General features: G+C 42.2%; 1 long non-coding RNA gene across 3 annotated transcripts in view; it reads left to right on the top strand.

Annotated features, from left to right (window-relative positions):
- LOC120381468 overlaps window positions 1-15,217 on the top strand; it is a 29,448-nt gene extending 14,231 nt beyond the window's left edge. For 2 of the 3 annotated variants that reach the window (XR_005588064.1, XR_005588063.1), the window contains exons 3-5: window positions 7,740-7,814; window positions 10,616-10,742; window positions 15,160-15,217. This is a non-coding gene — a long non-coding RNA (uncharacterized LOC120381468). Of the gene's footprint in view, window positions 1-7,739; window positions 7,815-10,338; window positions 10,393-10,615; window positions 10,743-15,159 lie in introns of those variants that run through there. The other variant, XR_005588062.1, reaches the window with a different exon arrangement.
- Window positions 15,218-17,514: the final 2,297 nt, after the last annotated feature.

The raw sequence follows: 17,514 nt of genomic DNA, 5'->3' as shown, positions 1-17,514 counted from the left end.
ATTCCATCGTACAAGTTGTAGATATTTTATTATCCAATTATTTTTTAGTCCCTCATGGTGGCCTGGGAATGTTAGGCCCGGGACCATGACTGAGGAATGTAGTATTATGATTGAGCCTTAGAGGCACTCCCAAATAATTAATATATATGAATAATATGGATACGGCATATATATTTGTAGCATATATGGGTATATATGTATGGTATGTATGTGTACATATGACACCACCTTATGTCCAAGCATAACCATGTTTTTTCCAGTCTGGTGTTGTACTCTGACCCTTTTACTTTGGCGACACAGATAAAAACACACTCCTATTAGGGCAACTGCACTTATCACCTGTATCATCATTAGTAGTAGGCTGAGTATTTTGAAATACTGGGATAGGCATTGTTATAGTTTTGTTCCACAGTATTACGTATATGAGAAGTAAAACAGAAATTTGGAGTAGTGACACTACAAATGAGGCCTTTATATATAAATGTCTTGTAATTAGTTACTACCCAGTACTGTGCATTCATGTTATGGGTCACCCTTACTGCTGGTTGTCACCCTCTGGTAAGCTTTGCTGGGGAGGAAGCAGGAATGGCTAGCTTCTCTGTTCCATGGATTGCATTGCCCCGTGATACACCGGTAGTTGATGTAGATCCAGCTGTTTTATGGATGTTGTTTTCCAGATAACTTACTGAATGGACAGTCACCAATTTATCAAATATTGCTGTAGTATTGGTATCCAGACACTGAGCAAGATTGTTTTGAATAACATGTGTCTTATTTTGGATGCAGTGTCATTAACCCAAGTTATGACTGGTACTAGCACGGAATTTGTTTACCCAATTGTAGTTACTGTGTAACTTAATTTCTTTACCAATTTGTTTTTTTCTTGCCTTCATGTTGTTTGCTGCCATTCATTTGTTGATTTTTACCTGTGTGTTGGTTAAACAGATTAGCAAAGTTATACACATTGTAAATGTTGTACAGCAATAGTATAATACAGCAATAGTACAACGATAATACAGTAGTACAGTAATAATAGTTATTTTTACCCAGTAACCAAGTTGAAATTAAATGACAGTTTATCCTGGTCCAGCTAGTGGTTTTTAGCTGATCGTTAAAGTAATTGTCCATATACGGTAGGTAGAGGTGTATTTGACCAGTCTCTTATTTATAAAGCGCTTCATTTTTCTTTTCTTGATGCTTGAGGGTTTCTTCACTATGTACAGATATCTCTGGTGTCTTTGTGATGTGATATCTTCTGGTGTCTTTGTTCTTAAGTTAGTTAATATAATAAAGTTTGTTTTTGTTTTGTTTTTACATTTCTCTTGTTTTTAGTAACCCAAATTTAATGCACAGATTAATTTAGTGTTTACAATGTAATAGGGACCAAGTATTTTATACACAGGCTATACTTTTGCAATTGTTGCATAGATATTCATTTTCACTTGAGGTGCATTACTAATATTTTAAACTAAATGTAACGCTTAACGGCTAAAATAGATGCTCACAATCTTCCATGAGAAGTGTATTGCTTTCCCTTGCTGAACACTTTGTTTCAGCAAAAGAGTTAGTAACATAATTTTAACAAGCTTTTTAGAGTTACTTTGCCTGTGATACCAACTTCACTCTTGTTAACTGTTTAGAAGCACAAACTTTAACAACCACTGCTTCCCATTAACATAACATATATAACACAGTGGTCCCCAACTTTTTTGTGGCCAGTAGCACATTCATGTTTTCAGAAGTGTGGCGGGCGCCAACAATTTTTCAAGGCTTATTTTGTATTTGTACATTAAATAATACAAAAAAATCATATTTAATACTATATAATATATGAATCCATAAGATACAAAGGGTAATTTTACATGTAAAAGGTATTAATTAAATTATTTGGCAATTATTCTTTCACCTTACCATGTGAATTTTCTCTTTTTTTATCTACCTGTAAGAAAAATTAAGGCGTTTTTACAAAAAAAATATCATAAACAGTTTTCATCTTATTTATTTTAAAAAAGTAAAACATTGTTGAACTGCTGGTCCAAATATATATATTATTCTTACTATAACATAGAATGAAGCCTGCAGCCCCGGCGTTCTCTGTCCCCGGCAGGTGCAGAGCCATGGTTTCTCTCTGGCTTAAGCCGCAGCACCTGCAGCCCCGGAGTGGGGACCATTGATATAACATAAAAGAAAAGTGTATAAAATTAAACCAAAATAAATTTTAAATACAGGTCCATGCAAATACTTTGAGGGTATTAAACTTTCATGATGCTTTGTTATGTTTGGGAGCCAAAGGTGGAAACCTGTTGAAATTGTTTGGCTAGCTTGATGCATAAATTGTTATTTTAAAACATTTTGCTCTCACATTCTTATAACTATATTTAAAAGTGCAAACAAGTTTTTAAAAAAAACCCAAACAAGTTTATAAAAACCCAAGCAAGACATTGACATTTTGTTAATATTATCTTTACCTTAATGTTGAGGTTTTCCCTTTTTCTTTGAATAAAATATTTTAAAAAAACTTTAAAAACAAAACAAAAGTGTGATTAATAAGATAATTATTTTTATTTGAAATTTCATTATTTTTGAGGCAGCAATATATGTACATATATTTATAACTGAGACCTTGTTGAACTTTGGGGAAAAAAATGGTATTAATAATATTATGAGGTTATACCCCAACCATAATATTAAAATAGTGTGGTACCACATATACATATATTTTTAAAAGAGTATAAAATTGACTTTTGTTGCAACCAAATAAAAATAATAAAAAATAGTCACATGACACACACAACATACAACACTGGACAATGCACATGACATACAGGACAAACTTACAATTAAAAACAAATGGTGCAGAATTCTATTCATAACTATACAAAATAAGGCAAACAAAAAATTAAAAGGGTTAAACATTTGAATAAACAAGTTATTACCTTATTTAAAACTTTTAACAAAAATTGATACAATAAATTTGGCAAATATTAATTTTTTATGTATTTGGTAACAAGGAATTTTGCATTACTTAATATTTAACATTATTTTAAAACTCTGCTAGATGGAAATAAGAAAAGACCATGTTTCAGATATTAGTGAGTGGTTAGGTTAGAAGCAGTGTGCATTTCGGTTGCTTGGCAACCCTGTCTTCAAGAAAGTTAGGAATAATTCCAGCTGTTGCATTCCTGAAGGGTTAAAATAACTCATTTACTGGATGTATTTAAAGTAAAGTTTTTACCTAGTTTTCTTTTTTTTTCTTCTTGTTTTGTTCTGTTTTCAATTGCTTTATCTTTTGGAGGTTTCTGTAAAAACCATAACTTTTAAACAGAGAGAGCCAAAGTGAGGAGAGGCAGGGGAAAGGGCGGGGAACGGGGTGAAGAGCAACCTAGGAAGGTAGCGAGACCTGAGCCAAGAGGGATTAACTGTATCAAGGTATTTGAAAGTACAGGCAGCAGCAGCCAGTTTAGCAAATTGAGAGAGTATATAATGGAAAAAATGTAACCCGTATGTAAAAATATTTGAGAAAGGTGGTTATAGTTTTAGATACGAGCGCGGAGTGTGGGTCCATGGGTCAAAGCAATTGGGAACCTGCACAGCTGGGAACTGTGCCCCTGGTTTTTATCCTGGCTCTGAGAGGAGAGTGGGGGTAGTTACTTGCTCTTGTAAAACCTGAATTGATTCCCTCAGTGTTTGTTGCTTTTGTGCGCATGCCAAGTGGGTGGCGGGAGTGCCCTTTTTTGCTGCAGTTAACTGTTTTTGGGCAGCTCCATGTGTTAATGCATCAATTGTAGGTGTTAACCCACTTAATTTTGTTTTTTTACTTTGAGATTCTTTTTAATTCACTCCCCTGCGATCGAGTCGCAGCTCCTGCCTCCTAATGAGCTCTGTGAACTGTTCCCATTTTTTCCTTCGTTTGATTTACCAAGTCAGTGAAAGTATTATGTGCTACTTTTTCCATCTGTGCACTTACTTCTCCCATTCTGACAGGCACCAGTCTAGGTCCTGGTTTAGCTTTTACCAGAACCTGGCTTTTATCATAAGGTGGTGATTGCACTGCAGTGGACCCAGTTTAATCTTTTAGGGCTGGTCCACACTAAGAAGGGGGGTCGAACTAGGGTACGCAAATTCAGCTACGTGAATAGCGTAGCTGAATTCGAAGTACCCTAGTTCGAACTACTCACCCGTCCAGACGCCGTGGAATCGAAGTCCGCGGCTCCAAGGTCGACTCCGCCACCGCTGTTTGCAGTGGTGGAGTACTGGAGTCGACCGCGGCGCTTCCGGAGTTCGAACTATCGTGTCCAGATTAGACGCGATAGTTCGAACTCCGAGAAGTCGAACTCACCGCGTCGACCCGGCTGGTAAGTGTAGACTAGCCCTTAATTTTCGTAGGGCCATTTCCATTTCTGTCCCCCTTCTTCAGGCACAGGGGAGCTACCTGAAGCCTGCCGTTGACCACAAATATTATAACAGAGGACGGCGCTGTTCCCTGCAGCTGTTTCCAGTGTTTTAGTCTGTTTCTGTGCTGGGTTGTCTCTGGATTGCTTGCAAGGGGGGTGGGAGCATTCCAGGGGCTGTGTAGCTTCTTTTGAGTCTTTTAACTCTTTCTTTGTTACTGATACTTGCCCCGCCGATTTTGTGGCATGCTGTTTTAGCCATTTAACAGCCATGGCTATAGTTTGCAATATTTTACATTTTAAGGCTACAGTCTCTGCCCTAGCTTTACAAATTACATTGCATGTTTCTTCCCCATTATACTTTTTAAACTCTGTGGGGATTTGCAGGGAGGGGTTAAGGGGGTTCCCTAGCTCATGGTTTTCTGTCATGTTAGATCATGATTCCTACAGCAGACAGCTCATTTATTCACCAGGTCAGCGGTCGGGGTCACCAATGTCATCAGATGGTACCAGTGTGGTGCTCTGCTCTGTTCAGTGTTGATATCAGTCGGCTGCATGTGTGTGTTCCCTCTGTGTGCTGCCCTGGCTCCGCAGATCGCTGACACAGCAGACCCTGAGAGACCCCCCAGTGACCACAGGTACGAAGGCACCCGGCCAGGTTTATTGTCAAACGAAGCACAGTAATAGTTCCCCGCAGACTCTACAGGACATACTACAAATATGTGCCCCCGACAATGGACTGGCTCAGTCAATGGCGGGACTCTCCACTGCCCCCTAGGCCAGACAAAGACGTCCACTCAGGGATGCATTCTTATATATAGGTACAAACAGGTTTCACATCATTGAACGCACTGAGATACAGCTCCTCTGCGCATTATGGTGTTGCCTTTAATTGGTGAGGCCTCATCTGGAGTATTGTGTCCAGAAGGATGCAGAAAAATTGGAAAGAGTCCAGTGGAGGGCAACAAAAATGATTAGCGAGCTAGAACACATGACTTATGAGGAGAGTCTGAGGGGAGGGATAGCTCAGTGGTTTGAGCATTGGCCTGCTAAACCCAGCATTGTGAGTTCAATTCTTGAGGGGGCCATTTAGAGAACTGGGGTACAAATCTTTTCTGAGGATTGGTCCTGCTTTGAGCAGGGAGTTCAACTAGATGACCTCCTGAGGTCCCTTCTAACCCTGATATTCTATGATTCATGGTGCAGATTGGTTCGAACAAATAAGTCTATCCATCATATTGTCTATCCATTGCATTGTTCTTTCATATTGTATATCCATCATATTGTCCTTACATTCATTTTATTAGTACTTACATGTATATACGCTCTTGACAACTTCTGTGAGCAGGGCCTGCCTCTGGCTCACAGCCTAGCTTTGCTTTATGTTAGCAATGTCTTGACCATTACTTCAGTTCAGGCCTCATTCCAGGCCTCTAATACCAAGGGTTTATGTCTCAGGGCCTCATCTTACTACACCCGTAATAGTCTATCTGGTCTTGATGGACCTTTCCTGCCAGGCAGGGTGTAATGCAGTCTGTTGCCAATCAGCACTTCGCCTAGGTAAAGTCTCTCTCCTGTCTGGTGATTTACAGAGCCACAGAGGCTCACAATGCAACTAGTCAGATATTAACCCAGGCAGCAACTCAATAAAGCATTCAATAAAGTCTAAACACGTTCTTATAATTCTAATACCTGTTTTAACAATACTAACACAGGTGAGTCAGACCGATTCCACTGTGTGTTTGTCCATGTTCAATTAAGACATGGCAGCTTTTGCAAGAGCTAACACCTCATCTGCCAGTGTCACGGGCAGGATGGGCAGGGATGGTGTCTCTAGCCTCTGTTTGCCAGAAGCTGGGAATGGGTGACGGGATGGATCAGTTGACGATTACCTGTTCTGTTCATTCCCTCTGAAGCACCTGGCATTGGCCACTGAGCTAGATGGACCATTGATCTGACGCAGTGGGCCCTCCTTATGTTTGCAGTCTCTATGAGGCATATCTACTCATTTGGACTCACTGGGGAGACACAGAAAGAAACAAGATGTGCTGAGACAAGAAGACCCAGTCTCAGAGCCCCTGGGGTCATGCTTCCCAAAAGCTAAAACTAGGCCCAGCCCATGAAAGGGGGCACTGCCAGGAGAGACTGTATAAAGGCTGGAGCATCAAACAACTTTGTAAACCTGAAACAGCTGCCTTGGGGACAATGACAGGGAGAATCCCCCAAAGTGACTCCTTTGATTCGCTCTCCTTTGGTTCATAGAATCATAGAACTGGAAGGTACCTCGAGAGGTGGTCTAGTCTAGTCCCCTGCACTCAAGGCAGGACTAAGTGCAATCTAGACCATCCCTGACAGGTGTTTGTCCATCTTGCTCTTAAATATCCCCAATGATGGAGATTCCACAACCTCCCTGGGCAATTTATTCCAGTGCTTAACCACTCTGACAGTTAGGGAGTTTTTCCTAATGTCCAACCTAAACCTCCCTTGCTGCAATTTAAGCCCATTACTTCTTGTCCTATCCTCAGAGTCTAAAAAGAACTATTTTTCTCCCTCCTCCTTGTAGCAACCTTTTATGTACTTGAAAACTGTTATCTTGTCCCCTTTCAGTCTTCTCTTCTCCAGACTAAACAAACCCAGTTTTTTCAATCTTGCCTCATAGGTTATGTTTCCTAGACCTTCAATTATTTTTGTTGCTCTTCTTTGGACTTTCACCAATTTGTCTTTCCTGAAATGTGTCACCCTGAACTAGACACAATACTCCAGTTGAGACCTAATCAGCATGGAGTAGAGCGGAAGAATTTCTTCTTGTGCCTTGTTTATAATATTCCTGCTAATACATCCCAGAATGATGTTTGCTTTTTTTGCAACAGTTTTACACTGTTTTCTCGTATTTAGCTTGTGATCCACTATGACCCCCAGATCCCTTTCCGCAGTGCTCCTTCCTAGGCAGTCATTTCCCATTTGTATGTGTGCAACTGATTGTTCCTTCCTAAAAGTGGAGTACTTTGCAATTGTCCTTATTGAATTTCATCCTATCTACTTCAGATCATTTCTCCAGTTTGTCCAGATTATTTCCCAAAGCACTGCAACCCTCCCAACTTGGTATCGTCCGCAAACTTGATAAGTGTAACAGAGAGACTCTTACTGGGAGGGTTTCACCATGTGTCAGAGGGTTACACCCTGGTGGGAGGGCGCTAGGCCTGTACTGCAATAAAATCACTCTGTGCTTCACAGTGTGGCAGAACCTAGAATGTCCATTATCAGGGGAAAATCCTGGGCAGAATCGGCTTGTGGAATGGACAAAAGCCCCATCTGAATTCTCTTATGTTCCCCTTTTTGCCCTGGCAGGCTACAGAATAACGTCCAGGTTTCACTCCAGATCCACCCAGGGGGAAGGAAATGGCTGCAATGGAGCTGGCTCAGGTAAGGGATTATCAGGGAGCTGGTGATGGACTCTGCTTGGGGAAAGAGGAGGAGTAAAGGAGAGGGGGAGCAGCTGGAGGTGGTGGGAGGCAGGAAATATCTAGGGTGGAGAAAGGGAGGGGACAGGATGTGACAAACCTGCTGAGACTTGTGTAATGGGTGTGATGGGTTGTCACCCCCAGGGTGCAGTCTGGGGGACTTCTGGGAACTCCTGTGTCCTCTAATCCTCAAATTGGGCTGGCCTTTCTCACACTGCATTCAGCCAGCCTCTCCAGGTCCTGTTACCGCCCAACCCAAGAGCAGGTGGTACCATACACCCAGCTAAGCTACCTGAGTGCTTTACCTAAGCCACTCAAGGACAGATAGAAGACAACAGCCAATTTCCCAGCTCCTGAACCTTGCACACCTGCTGTAGTATAATCCAGAATTATACCATTTTATAGTGCACAGGGATTTGTATAATATCATTAATATAGTTCACCTTCCCCTCGATATGGGAAAGATGTGCACAACAAGCTTGGGCTAACCAAGCTGAGATTTTTTCCCCAGACACTTCACTCAAAATACACTGGTTAAGATAAAGCATAAAACAAGTTTATTAACCACAGAAAGGTAGATTTTATGAGATTATAAGTGATAGCAAACAGATCAAAACAGATTACTTAGTTTGAGTTTTTGGTTATTTGCTAAGCCTAAGATACTAGATGGATAGAATTTGAATTAGCAATTTCTCACCCTGACTGATGATACAAGCAGTCCACCAAGTTTCCATACACAAGCTAGAAATCCCTTTACCCTGGGACCAGCAGTTCCCCCAGTTCAGTCTTTGTTCCTCAGGTGTTTCCAGGAGTTCTCTTGTGTGGGGAATGAGGCCAAGAGATGTCGTCACACCCCACCTTATGTAGCTTTTCCATATGGCGGGACCCCTTTGTTTCAAACTGAGTTCCCAGTCCAGTTTGTGGGAAAATACAGGTACCAAAATGGAGTTCAGTGTCATGTGGTCTGATCACATGCCCTAGCATGCCCTGCTGAGTACTATGCTCTTGCATGGTCCATTGTCTTTGTTGATGAGCCATCAGCACTGTCTGGCTTCTTCATTGTTGTACCTGAAAGACTAGTTGTGGGTGTTACCCAGAGTAAGCACATTTGAAATACAGATACATAGTGAATATCCATAACTTCAGGTACAAACATGATCCACGCACACAAATGGGATAATCATATTCAGCAAATTATAACTTTTCCAATGACACCACAGATGATGCATCTTGCACAAAATGCATCATAATTATGTCCTAATAATATTATAATCATACCACTGTGCTTAATATGGGGTGTAATGTCAGATAGGGCCTAATTTCAAGGCACAGGAGTTGGGAATGGAACTTCCCCTCTTTGTGGAACAGGAAATAGCCCTCCAACAAGAACTGGGAAAACTTCCCAGACTCCCAGTGCTGGAGCCTGAATCTACTGACACTTCATTAGTTACCACCAACCCCAATCTTTGTGGGAACTGCAAACTTTATCAGTGATGATTTTATATTCTTTTCTAGGTCACTGATAAGAATGTTAATAGCACAGGGCCAAGAACCAGTTCTTGCGAGAAGCCGCTAGAAAGAAATCCACTCGACCACGGTTCCCCATTTACAATCCTAGTTTTTAATCTATTTCATGTATGCCGTGTGTATTTTGTATCATTCTAGTTTTTTAGTCAAAATGTTGTGCTGGACCACATCGTATGCCTTACAGAAGTCTAGGTATATTACGTCAATCCTATTAGCTGCAACCAAACTTTTCATCTCCTCCAATAAGGATGTCCAGTTAGTTTGATAGGATCTATTTTCCCTAAACCTTTAATGGGTACTAATTATATTACCCTCCTTTAATTCTTTATTAATGAAATCCAGTATCGACTGCTCCATTATCTTGCCCAGTATCGATGTCAGACTGATGCCCCAGCTAATTACAAGAGTATCTCTTTTACACTTTTTAATACTGGCACAGCATTAGCTTTATTCCAGTCTTCTGGAATTTCCCCAGTGTTCCAAGTCCTAATTAAAATCATTATTAATAGTCCACCATGCTCCTCCACCGGGCATTTTAAAAGTCTTGGATACAAATTATCTGGACCTGCTGATTTAAACATGTCTAACTTTAATAGCTGCTGTTTAATGTCCTTGTGAAGTCCTGTTGGAATGGAGTGTCGTCAACATCTTATGATATGAGTTACATCATCTGTTTTTCTCCAAATCCAGGAGAGAGATATTTATTGAAGACTTTTACCTCTTCTGCATTATTTTTGATAATTCTGCCATTTCTGTATAGTAATTTACCACTACCATTGTTAGGATTCATATACTTTTGAAAACTTCCTTCTTATTTTCATTGATTGGTCATTGATTTCTGATAGCTTCCCTTACCAATTTTCTACAGTTCTGACCTTCTAACTTATATTCTTTACTATTGACTTCCCCTTTCTTCCATATATTTTATTTGGAGAGTGTTGGGATTCCTACCAGGGAGCCACCAGCAGGGTCCAGAGACAGCCTCATCTCCTATATCAAGCTCTGGCTAGTAGGTATGTGATAAATGTGAAGACCCTGCCTCCGTCTGTCAGCTGGGAGACACAAGTTTCTCTCTTGCTACCCTCTGATGCCTCTTGGCTACTCGAAGCAAGGTGGGGTGGGACTCTGTTAACATGTGCCTCCCATGGCTTCCATTTACCTGGTGTTGCTGTTCCATGAATAGTGGGGTTGTGACTGGGGCACCAGGTACTGAGTATTGGACTCTTGCTCTTTCAGGGGCCGGTGACATTCGAGGAAGTGGCTGTGTATTTCACTAGGGAAGAGCGGGCTCTGCTGGACCTCAGTCAGAAAGACCAGTACAGGGATGTCATGCAGGAGAACTATGAGACGGTGGTCTTGCTGGGTAAGGAGTCCTGTCCCCTGGGTTATTAGAAGCTGTGGGGTCTCTAAAGAACCTGAATAGTAATAACTTTATACCTTTATTCGTCATACAAGTTTTGACAAGTTTCCTTGTCCCCCTTTATTTAGTTTATCTCCCAGCCATTAGAATAATATTTGGACATGTGCCTTTTTGGTGCCATCAGTCATTTTAAAATTTCATTTAATGTATCCTTATTGACTACATTAATAACTGCATTAATAACTGTAGCTTTCATGCCTTTTCCTCATTTTAAGAGGAAAATATGCCACCTGTAGAATTCTAAATTAAGTAAATAGGTGTATGACTCATGCCTGGCTTGTGTGATAGTCAGATGAGCTCCTCTTCTGATAGGAGAGTGTATAATGTTGCCATTCAGGACCCCACGGGTGAAGGGAGAACAGAGCCGTGGGAGGGGAGGAGAAGGGGTGGAGTAGATAATTCTAGAGTACCCAGATATGGGGAGGGTGTATGCAGGCTAAGAGCTAAGAAGCAGCAGGGAGAGAGGGGGTAGTGAGAGATGAGGAGGGAACACAAGAAGCTACCAAGGTGCCGAGAGGTGGCGATGACTGAGAGTAGAGGGAAGAAGGGGAGGGGAGTCTGGAGGAAAGGCACCCAGGAGGTGGGCTGGGTGGGTCAGTGGGAGGGAGAAGAGGTTTGGGGATCTAGAGCTCTGGGGGATCCCAGACCTTTAACCCCGAATCCCTACCCAAGCCTCATTACTTTAGAGCCTCCACTCCAGTTTTATTTCTGTTCAGTTCCACTTCATTATACATATTTTCCTCAAATGTTGTTATTTTAACGCTTGACCTCCCTCTCCCACTCATTACCCCTCTCCCCATCTCTATGCATAGTGACCCTGGCCTCCGATCCTGAGTCCTTTCATTCCCCTCTCCCATAGCAGGGCCACTACCCAGGCACAAATGGGCACTTTGATGATGATGTCACAGGGTGGTGGTGTGGCCTGTCCAATTTTTACACCTATAAGATGACGTATTGGGGCACAACTTGCCCTTGTACATGGCTACTCACAGTTAATTGAGAAGATGAAAATTGGTGAAACACACAGAAACTTGATTTAATACAGACAGTTATAATTGAAATCACAGGCAAGGATCAATACACATAATGATTAGACTAAGATAAGTATAGTAAAGAGGGACACCATTGGAAACAAAGATCGAGGGGCAAGGGAGACCATCAGAATGGAGGCCCTGCTTCACTTTACTTGGGGACCTGACAAAATGAAAAAACTGTCACTAGGAGAGGTATTTTATCCGCTTCCTTATGGTAAGAGGATGGCTATATGCCATATCTGTTCCTTTACTCTGATTACAAGAATGTCAATAGCTGCCCCAACCCATATGTGGCCTTTGGGAAGTCCATAATTAAGCATCAAGCATTAATACTCATGATTTACATCACTTATTTATTAATAATTCCAATATATGAATGCATCCAACTGCTGAGAACCTGCATAGCAACCTAATTGCTAAAGCCTGCCCCAAACTTCCTTCTTTCAGAATCTTGTGGCGTATTGCACCTGTTTGTGGTTCCTCGTTAGTCTCTCAAAATGAGGGTGCAAAATATCTGATCTAGGATTCTCTCCTTAGACCTATTCCGGTAAATCCCAGACTTCAGCATAACTACTCCCACAAAGCTTCAACCAAATATAAGGTCCTTAACTGTAGCAAGCTTAATAACCCATTTATTTATGTTCACCTCCTTGCCCCTGCATGCATGTTCCAAGCTAATAAGCAATACTCTGATAATGACACTTTACCTCTAGTGAATATAAAATTTCCCCCAAGACATGAGACTAGGTCATAAAATCAGGTCAGGGTCAACAGGAGTGAGAGTTTGGAGAGAGTCTTATCTCCCCTCTCCCCATCTGCAGGAGCCACAAGCAGTCTTCCCTCCAGGCTCCTTGGATCTCTGAGCCTGTCCCTCCTGAGGTTGCGTGGCCCAGTTCTTGTTTCTTAACTTCTCCTTTTCTGGAAGAATTAGAAGCTGTTGCTCCTGAATTTTAGTGTTTAATTCCCCAGCCTTCTCCACACCCTGGGGGAGTTTAATTCTCCCTCCCATTACACCTGAGTCACTAGATTTCCTAATTCCCCAAAATGTGCTTTTGCAATCTCACAGTTCTGGGTAGCGAAGCCTTTGACCTGCCTCCATGGTCTGCTCAAGGAATGGCCCCTCAGGTATCAGGCCTCTAGCCAGCCCCTCTCTATGGGCAGGGACCAACCTGCCTCTCCTTTTTGACTAGGGTTTGAGGATTGCAGCCTGTCCTCCACTGTGTTAACTGGACTAACGTCCAGTTGCTGTGCTTTGCTTTCTCTCCAAGGGCTGTGAGCAGTGTGTGTGTGATAGAGGTGGGAATTTTGGTGATACTTCTAAGATGCCAATACACACCTCAGTTTCCCTGTGTGATTGGTATTGTATGATTATAAAGAGGAGGAGACATGAGGTGTTTTGTCATGGAGCTCTCATGGGGTGATATGAATGGGTCATTAAGGACTGGCTGGGACAAACCTACATCAATGGAATACCAGACAGAGACAAGGGAATGATTGTCACCTGTCCATGGGAGGATCTCAACTTGGCTGAGTGACGCATACACGGACTCGTTATGTTTTGGGGAGCAGGAAGAACTGGGCTCGCAGGCGCAGGGGGCTCTACTGGAGTGAAGACAAATGGACAGGCACAAGGAAAGGAAACTAAACTGTTTTCTACAGCAGCATGGCTCAAGGGCATTGGCCAGTATGGACTATACTGTCTTTTTTGCTTCTCTGTCCTATCTAAGGACTTTCCAATGCTGTGTTTTAGTTCACAAATAAACCCTGCTGTGTTTTAAAAGTCTGCCCAGTGTCACAGCAAAATATTGCTGTGCGCATTGAATGAGGAACAGTCTCTGAAGAGGAATGTAGTTCAGCTGGACTTGCTGGCAGAGCTCACAGGTTGAAGTAGGAGTGTTGAAGCCAGAGGCTTTGCAAGGACTGTTTAAAAGCCCAGGCATTACACAGATCCTATGGATCCATGACAGTGTGTCTAATGGGGAAAGGATATAAAACAAGAAAAGGATCTGAATGCGTATTTACCAGTCCTCATGGGAATCCCTGATCAGCTCTAAAGTGTATTAAAACCTTCCTTAAAGGCTTACCTCTTATTTATCAGGTCATGTCAGTTTTGTTAGAGGGCATCCCACTTCCCTGGTTCTTGTCACGCAGACAACAAAAGACCAGAAATCTGAAGTGCAGATAATGCCATGTTTATTGGGGTTAGTTTCCAAGCAAGCATATTCCTAAGCCCTTCACACCAGTCGGGCTTATCTTGATACTCCGATAGAGTCTGTTCCCCAGTGTCCCCTTCCCAGCTCTGATGCTCCAGAATCTTGCCTGTGTTCCTGTTCCTCCCCTTAACAAACATGATTCCGATTTCCCTTCCCCCTCTATTTTATGTAGTAATATTCTCAGCTATACCTTAACCAATCATTTTAATGTAATTTAACTAACCAATCCTAACATATTGTAACATAATTCTCTAACCAATTATAATCCCACTACCCTAATTAACTTATACCTAGGAAATTTAACTATACAGCAGATAGAAAAAATTAGAGAACCAGACAGATTAACAATAGAAAATTGGTGGCCATAAAGATAAAACAATACAGAAATGAGGGTTTCAAAACCACAACCATTTAGAAGTGATTTCTTGCCTGACAGGGTGCTGTCAAACTAAGTTTTCTTAACCATCTTAAGATCCGTTTCTTTATTTGGTGGTGATGAGCAATATCAGGACAGGATCATCTTCCTAACAACCCAATACCACCTTATTTCACTGTGGCTGGTTTGGTATGTGAGGATGTGACCGTATGCTTCCCAGCTTATGGCTTCTTCTGCTGCTTAGCCAAACTCCCTAGCCTAAGAACAAGGCCTCAGACTATCCTGGTGAGAGAAGGCCCACACACAGGCAGACTGTGATTTTGATTCTTTGTTTTTATACCCCAGTAACTAGCTAAGTGATAAAAATACACCTAAATTCTTAAAGTATCGGCTTTACAGGTAGGACTGAATATCTCTATTCTAACAGTGGGTTCTACCCCTTCCCCCATTCTGTGTCTGTCTTCTCTATTTAGATTGTAAATTCTTCAGGGCATGGGCCAGCTACTATTCTGGGTTTGTACTTTGCCTAGCACAATGGGGACCCTCTGTTAGTTGGTCCTTAGGAACTAAGGTAATGAATATGATTTATAATAACTCTCCTGCCACTTTGAGCCAAGGAAGCTGGACTTGGGATGTTACTGCTTAAAAATTAGCTGGGGTTAAAACCATGGACTATTCCTTGTGACAAGTATCCCACAAATTCCACTGACCTCCCTTGTTTTCTTTGCCTGGAGTAGGGTTTCCAGTTTCCAAACCTGATGTGATCTCGCAGCTGGAACAAGGGGAAGAGCCATGGGTCCCAGACCTCCAGGGCTCTGAGAAAGAAGTGCTCGCAAGAGCTGCCTGCACAGGTAAGGAATTGGTTAAACCAGAGGTCGGCAACCTTTCAGACATGGTGTGCCGAGTCTTCATTTATTCACTCTAATTTAAGGTTTTGCATGCCAGTAATACATTTTAATGTTTTTAGAAGGTCTCTTTCTATAAGTCTATAATATATAACTAAACTGTGTTGTATGTAAAGTAAATAAGGTTTTTAAAATGTTTAAGAAGCTTCATTTAAAATGAAATTAAAATGCAGAGCCTTCTGTACCAGTGGCCAGGACCCAGGCAGTGTGAGTGCCACTAAAATCAGTTCTCACATGTGCCATAGGTTGCGTACCCCTGGGTTAAACCAACTCAAAAACTGTCTGTGAATACAGGAAACATTTGGGATGCTCTACAAAGACCTTGTGACTTCTCCAAGTTCAGGATTGTTCCCTGCAGATGTGGAATCATTATGGCAGATGTCACTCATGGCTTCCCTCCTATTCTGACTGACAACTGGCAGCAGGTCCCTCCCTGATCTCGCTTTCCCCTGAGTATTCTTGTGAGATGCAGACCAAAACTGATCCCTTCCTCTCTCCTCTGGGGAAGGTTTTGGGGAAAATCAGCTCCTGATAGGATTGATTTCTCCCGCACATATTTTGATTTGTTCATCCCTTTTTCGATTTCTGTCTCTGAGATTTCCTTTCTCTCCGGCACAGGGAGTGACCTATGTCTGGATTCTCTTTGTCTCCCATCAGGTGATGGGATGGTGAGTGAGAAAGAGGAGGAACCACCACAGCAGGAAGATGCTGAGCAAGTAGAACCACATGGGATGTTATCAGGAAGATCCAAAGGGAACGTTTCCGGGATTTGTGCACTCCCAGAAAAAGCAAAAGCCTGTGAGACTCAGCCGATGCCAGAGGAAAACTTGAGGAGCCGCTCAGACCTTATTACACACGAGAGAATCAACTTGGAAGAGACACACTACATATGCCATGAGTGCGGGAAAAGCTTCAATGGGAGCTCAGACTTTTTCACACATCAGAGACTCCACAGCGGAGAGAGACCGTACATGTGTTCTGAGTGTGGGAAAAGCTTCAATCAGAGCTATACCCTTATCAGACATTGGAGAACCCACACTGGAGAGAAACCCTATACGTGCGCTGAGTGTGGAAAAAGCTTCAATCAGAGCTCAAACCTTATCAGACATAGGAAAATCCACACAGGTGAGAAACCTTATGGATGCTCTGAGTGTGGGAAACGCTTCATTGATAATTCAGCCCTCTTCTCACATAAGAAAATCCACACAGGAGAGACACCCTACACATGCTCTGAGTGTGGGAAAAGTTTCAATAATAGCTCTGACCTCATCAAACATCGTAGAATCCACACAGGAGAGAAACCTTACATGTGTTCTGAGTGCAGGAAAAGCTTTAATCAGAGCTCAATCCTTATTAGACATCAGAAAATCCACATGAGAGAGAACTGGAACAAATGCCTTGACTAGGGCTGGCCAAAGATGTTTCTTTAAAAAAAATCATATTTGCTAATTCCCACATAGTGATCTTTGTACAATTTTCACCGTGGTCTCTCAGCTCACCCAGATAAGTTGCCTGCTTCTGCCTTTTGCAGCTCACCCTTCTTTGGGGTCAGTCCTGTGATCTTTTCTATCAACTTCTTTCCTTCTGAGTCGAAGGAGTGTGTCTCCCTCCTGCCAGGAATGTTCATCAGCTCCAGGTGGGAGCGAGAGGGTTGATCCCAACAAGCTACACTGAGGCAAAAACTACCTGTGCCTGACATCCACTAGGGCTGTACATGGCGTTGGCTGCTCAAGTTAGTGATCTTTGGGTAAGAAGACAATTATAGTTGTAGAGCAGATGCAGCCCAGGTGCAGGGGTTGGCATTAGCTTCCCCCTTGTCCTGACCTAAACTCCATCACTTTTCCTAGTCTAAACAAACCCTGAGCATCACGGTTATACTGTTCCCCCATTTCACAGCAATTCTTAGTCATCGAGTTCTCCCTTTGGCAACAAATTGTTTCATTCCCAGTTGCTCTGATGTTGGTTCAGGTTGTGCTGCAGAGCAGATATTTGTACTTCCATTTTCCTCACTTAAAATATATTGAACTATAACAAATGGCAGGGATAGGGGAAAATGTCATTTCCCCTGTGTAACAACAATAGGAGATAGGGTAAGGCAGAGGGAGTCCCTTATTCCCCATCACCATCCCAATCCCTCTGTTCAGTTTGTTGGGTCAATATTTTTTTCTAAAGGGCTGGGAAGAGGAT

This window comes from Mauremys reevesii, linkage group 14 (assembly GCF_016161935.1).
Source record: "Mauremys reevesii isolate NIE-2019 linkage group 14, ASM1616193v1, whole genome shotgun sequence".
NCBI lineage: Eukaryota > Metazoa > Chordata > Testudines > Geoemydidae > Mauremys > Mauremys reevesii.
The sequence above is the reverse complement of the archived record's forward strand: the minus strand, read 5'-3'. Positions and strand labels throughout refer to the sequence as shown.